The sequence below is a fragment of the Spea bombifrons genome, chromosome 1 (assembly GCF_027358695.1).
Source record: "Spea bombifrons isolate aSpeBom1 chromosome 1, aSpeBom1.2.pri, whole genome shotgun sequence".
NCBI lineage: Eukaryota > Metazoa > Chordata > Amphibia > Anura > Pelobatidae > Spea > Spea bombifrons.
The window spans coordinates 143,792,659-143,799,294 of record NC_071087.1 but is presented as its reverse complement, the minus strand read 5'-3'; positions in this window follow the sequence as shown (position 1 = coordinate 143,799,294).

Here is a 6,636-nt window from a genome sequence, read left to right as displayed (position 1 = left end):
TGCTAGACAGCACATCTGTAAAGACCCCGTAATGTTTTTCGTGATCTCCATGATGCATTTGTTGTGATTTACCTGGATGACTTCCTCATCATCTCCTGAAATCTTACAGAATATGAACAACATGTCAAAACAGAATCACACCAAGACACCATCTTGAGACTTGGTCATTTTTCAATCACTCATCAAACCCTGCTAGAATGTATCAAAGAAAAGAGCCACCTTGTTCCCTCAGAAGCAATTCATCTTCCCTCCACACAAGTATCTACTACACAACCATGCGATCCAACAACACTTTTGGCGGCCTTCGGTGGCATGCAATGTGAGATCTTGGCAAGATCTCTTGTCCTGTCTGCGTCCAATGTAAACTGCCCAAAAGACGGCCAGCTCTGTAGTGTCCGACAAAGGATCAAAATTTACTTCCTGCTTTTAGACTCACATTTGTTGTAGATTGAAGATTACATGTTGTCTGCCTCTGTTTATCCACAAACGGAAAAGAACGAACCAAACCTTAGAGCAGTAACTGAGATGTGGAACTGTTACCGTTGGCCAAATTTGCCTACAATAATCATGTGCACGACACTACTGGCATACCTCCTTTCTATAGATACCACCTGTGACCCTCCATCACTGGGACCACTGGAGAGCCCTGACTGCCAGCCTTCTCCCTATTGACTATGAGCCCTGGGTTTGTAAAGACTTCTGTGGCTACCCCCAGCAGTATATCATCCCATCACTGGCTGAGGGGATTATCTCTGTCAGACAGCCAGGATCTGCAACCAGGGAGTGACCGCCATTGTTTTAATTCAATATCAAACCCCTCCACCCCATGGTGCATTATTATGTTGTCCCTTTCCCCCCAGTTCCACTACTACAGACATTTACCCCGGCCACCCCTGGAACTGGTTGGGACCCTATTGTATTGTTAATCCCGTTACTGCCCCTGTTGTCTCTGGGAGGCAGATTAAGGGGGCGGTTTGTATCCCAATATCTTGTTTTATGTTAATGTGTGTTTTGCTGGATATATCCAGCCCTGTGTGTCTAAAATAAATCAGTCTTCGTTTGGTTTTACCCTACACTGAGTCTCGGCTAGTGAACGGGGAAAGTGTGTGGTGTCCCAGGCTAAGGGAGCACAGGACAGCGGAGGTAGTAGGTCGGATTATCCAGCTCCGTGACACCACCGTTTTACCTTACCTGATGTACCACTTCTTACCCCAGTTCCTGAGGCCTCCAAATGCATTTGAGCACTTCAATGTCAGCTTCGGACTCTTGCTCGTCACTTTCACCTGGCACAGACATATTAAAAGATTTACACAGACAAGCTCTCCTCCTGATTACTCTGTCAGAGATAAGGTATGGCTCTCCACCACCATGTTACAGCTGTTCTGTCCATCCAAGAAACCGGGTCCTGCTATCTCTCTTGCATTGAGCGCTCCTTTGAAAGCATGTTGTGGGTTTACAGCAACAGCTTCCAAACTCCAAATGCCACACTTTGAATCAACCCCAGACATTTTACCTGCTTAATTGATAAAGAAATAACGAAGGGATAGCCCACACCTTTCCATAAAACAGCTTTTGAGTCAATTACCAATTATTTTTGATCCCTTGAAAAAGAGGGGGCTACATGTTAAAAAGCTGTAATTCCTAAAAGCTTCCTCCAATTTCTATGTGAATACCATCAAATTAAAGCTGAGAGACTGCACTTTTAGCCTCTCCCCTGCCTCCACCCACCATATGCATCAATGAGCCTTGGCCACCCATTTCCCTGTCGCCCAAACACTGACACTAGTCACTCAGATCCTTATGCTTGCCCATTTTTCCTCCTAACACATCAACTTTGAGGATGAAGTGTTCACTTGCTGCCTAATATATCCCACCCACTGACATTATTCACTTCACCTGCCAGTGGTCATAATATTATGGCTGATCAGTGTGTATATACACTCACTGGCTACTTTATTAGTTACACCTGTTCTATTGTTTGTTAACAAAACTGGTTTGAGATGACAGAAAGGCAACAATAACTTAAATAACCACTTGTTACAACCAAAGTATGCAGAATACCATCTCTGTACACACAACACATCGAACCTTGAAGCAGATGGGCTACAGCAGCAGAAGACCACACAGGGTGCCACTCCTGTCAGCTAAGAACAGGAAACTGAGGCTGCAATTTGCACAGGCTCACCAAAATTGGACAATGGAAGACTGGAAGAGCGTTACCTGGTCTGATGATTCTCGATTCCAGCTGCGACATTCAGATGGCAGGGTCAGAATTTGGTGTAAACAACATGAAAGCATGGATCCATCCTGCCTTGTATCAACAGTCCAGGCTGGTGGTGTAATGGTGTGGGGGGCATTTTCTTGGCACAATTAAACATGACAGCCTACCTGAGTATTGTTACTGACCATATCCATTCCTTTATGACCACAGTATATCTTTTGATGGCTACTTCCAGCAAGATAATGCACCATGTCACAAAGCTCACATCATCTCAAACTGGTTTCTTGAACATGACAATGTGTTCACTGTACTCCAAAGGCCTCCACAGCACCTTTGGGATGTGGTGGAATGGGAGATTCGCACCATGGATGTGTAGCCGACAAATCTGCAGCAACTGCGTGATGCCATCATGTCCTTATGGACCAAAATCTCCATGTAGAAAGTATGCCACGAAGAATGAAGGCAGTTCGGAAGGCAAAAGGGGGTCCAATGCAGTAACAGCAAGGTGTACCTAATAAAGTGGCCAGTGAATGTGTGTGTCACGGCTGGGGGCGAGGCTTCCCCCAGGCGGCAAGTTTAAAAACTGAGCACTGAGATTAGCTCAGTGCTCAGTGATTGTTCTTCCATTTGTGCATTTTTGCTTTATTCTGACGATTTCTGTGTACCAAACCCGGCTTGCCCTCGACTCTGCTGCTCTCTATATCCCGACCCTTGGCTACTTAACGGCGTTCCTGATATTTTGGTTTCCTGACTCTGGCTTTGGATTTCGACCTCGCAGCTCGCTATTTCCCTAACCACGGCTTCGTTCCTGACTTTGGCTTATTCTCGCCTGCCCTATCTGCTGATTCCTGGGGTTACGTACCTGCATACCGGACTCCACCATTGTACCTGCCTCGCAGCCTCACAGTCAGTGTGGATATGGATGTGTGTGTGTGAGCACAGATGTGTGTAGGGGTTTGAGCATGGATATGTGTGAGCAATAATGTGTATGTGTGAGCATGGATGTGGGTGTTTAAGTGGAAGTTTTTATTTTATTTTTATTTTAAGCATTGACGACTGCATAAAAAGTGTTTGCTTCCCGCTTGACAATTATTTCCATATAATGCTCTTTTACCTGTGCTATGAATGGTTGCTCTATTAGCACAAACTGACTAAAATATAAAAATAATAATAGTGTTTGATAAAGAGAAATCAGTTGATATGAATAAGCAAGCACATGCCATACGCAGTTAAATCCTGTTTTTCCCCTATTAGTTGAAATGTCTGCATCTGTGTTCCCAAATCTAGCATTGGCTCTGTACTAATGAGGGGAACAAGTTTCAAACATAATTAATTCTAACTTCCATATTTTAGCACAGCTTTAGTTCTGTGCTCCAAAAAAGCAACTCCCACACACAGAAATAATGATCATGATAAATTCAGGAGCAAACTAGCACTGTTAACAAATGTTCTGACACACACACATGGTGTAGATTTTTAAAACAGGGTTGAAAGTAAGTGGAAACACTAAGTTGTCCTGTCGTCCTTACCTGCTCCTTATTAGCTTTATTTTTTTTTTTTTTTTACTTTATTCTGCTTTTCACGTGGTTACAAAATTATATATGCAGCAATGACATTGCAAAGGTTTTAATGAGCCTTTAAATATTTTAAATGATGTGATGCATTGCTTAATAGACTAAAAGTCCTTCAATCCACAGCTGAGACCTCCCTGGCCTATTGCTAATGCTTTTGGAAATCGTTCAACTTTCTGTCTTTCTACGCCTCTTCATTGTGAGTTCTCCTAAGTGCTAAGCAGCCCTGACACTAGCACAGACTATAAACCCCAAAAAGGTGTGTCGTATTGGAACATGTTCGTGGAGCCAAGATATTTTCTGAGTTTAGATCCCAATGTTGTTGAATGGATTAGGGAGTGGCTGAGTGACAGAAAACAGAGGGTTGTATTCAATGGCGTATATATGTACTTGGACCCATATATGTGTGTGTGTAAGGGCACTGTACGTATATATGTATGTTTATGGGCAGGTGTGTGTAAAGGCAGTGTGTATGGACAGGTGTGTGAGGGCAGTGTATGTGTATATGTGTGTGTGTAAGGACAGTGTATGTGTATATGTGTGTTTATGGGCAGGTGTGTGTAAAGGCAGTGTGTAAGGGTCCTGGGAGGGAGGCTAATATTAGCCTTTTTGTTATTTAACCCCTTAAGGACAATGGGCGGTCCCTAATCCCAATGAAAACAATGCATTTGGAGGTTTTGCCTAAGGTGGCAAAAACCCTTCAGCAGGCTGGCTTTGCTATCTGCAATGGAGACAAAAGTTAAAAGAGGGAGAAATAAAGTTTGCATATCATGGAGATGATAGAATATGAGAGATAATGGAGATGATAAATAATAAACATCAGGATATTACTGAACATATATTGAATTTTCTTATAGTGCCTAACCTGTAGCTGTTAATATATCCCTTCATATTCAATAATAAAGGAGCATAAGAACAACTGTTCACTTCACATTCTTTAAATTAACCGTATTAAGTTAAACCAAGTCAAGAATGAGTTCCCAAACTTGCTATTAAGTTTATTTTAGTGGATTTCAAAATTGTTCCGTTTCATGTTGTTTAGCCAACCTGTGCAGCCTCTCAGTTATCAGTGAATCATCATGAATGCATTTTTACTTTATAAGTTATGTACTTGTAAAACCATATATTTCAACAGTTTAGATGCTGGACGATCCCAATCCTTGAGACAGCAATTACAGTATTGAGTTCCACTTGAAATTTCTACGAAAACCAGCACTGAAGTAGTATGTCTTGTGTTAGGGAATCACTGGTTTAATATAATTTGGGAAACGATCAAATTATAGTTGCCACATTCCTAATAACAACAATACTCCAGCCATCATATGCACTTCAATACAAGCCAGGGACAGGCTGGGTCGGGGGACAACTGCCCCCCAGGCCGCCCTAAATATTAATAAACCGGCTGGCTGAGTGGACGATGTGGCCGCACGACCGCCATGGCCGTCTTTAATGCAGGACAAAAGCCCGCATTAACTGTGATCGCTGGGGTCACTTCCACAGACGCCCTGTCACTCACCTGTACGTTGCTCGCTGTGCAAGCAGCGTCTCTTGTCCCATGCAGGACAAGCAGGAAACCAGCGGAGTCACGTGACTTTATGTCACAAAAACACTAAAAGGGGGGTCAATGACAAAGCAGTGTGGAAAATACTTTTTTTATTATTATTATTGTTGTAGCTTAGCCCATCTGGTGGGTGTCAAAGCCTGTCCTAGTGTGTGTATCTGGGTGTAAGTGTGACAGGGCCTGTCCTGGTGTGTGTGTGTTCAAGTTGAACTATAGTCACTTTAAATGACAAAACTTTCTAGGCCCAGAAATCAGTGAGCAGACAAGTGAAGGTTTCTTGGTATTTAATCTATTTCAATCTGCATATTTTATTAAAAAGGATTAGTCCTGTTAAATTGTGGCTTTTAGTGTACTGACGTACTCCCAATCCCATCCCATTACTTTAACGTGTTAGAAAATCAGGAAAAGATGTGCATGGATGGTGGGCTGATTCGGTGGCGCATTGGGCCACTTGACTAGACTTGCCCCCCAAGCTGTAGGCTGTCAGTCCTCCCCTGATGCAAACACATATTAACATCATTACAGTGTGTGTGTCAGCATGTAGTGTTTGAGTATGTGTGTTAGTGTTAACATTAAGCATGGGGTGCACAGGGCACAAGAGAGGAAGCATTAGGATTGATCTTTGCTGGCAGCTGTTGAGGGGGCTGATAAGGTAAGCCTAAGCTGTACACAGCTGCCTCTTTTATCTTGTAATAAAAGATGTCCCTGTATGTATAACACAATTTTTTATTAGAATGTTTGTGCCAAATGTAAGTATCACTAAATTGACTGCTGCTCCATAAATAAAATGTAAGAAGACATTCCCTTTGACATCACTGTGCTAATGCAATCTGCATCATGCTATCACTGTCTACATATAACTTATTATTATATTTTATTTAAGAGCGGCCAGATTCTGCAGCGCTGTACAAGATAAACATTTTACAGATAACGACAAGTACAATACAGCAATTGACATACAGATACAAGAGGAATGGAGGGCCCTGTACCCGCAGGAACTTACAGTCTAGATGGATAAGGGGTGAGAAACAGGAGGTGAGGACTGCGTGGTGGTGAATGATGTTAATGTAGGGCAAGGTAAGGGTTGTAAGTGGGTGAGAGATAAGTTTTGATGGTTATGTCAGTGGTAGGCTTCCCTGAAGATAAAAGTTTTTAGGGAGCGTTTGAAGGAGGGTTGAGTTGGTGAGAGTAGGACTGCACGAGGAAGAGAGTTGCAGAGGGTTGGTGCTGCGCGAGAGAAGTCCTGTAGGTGGGTATGGGCTATAAATTGTATGAGCAATTTC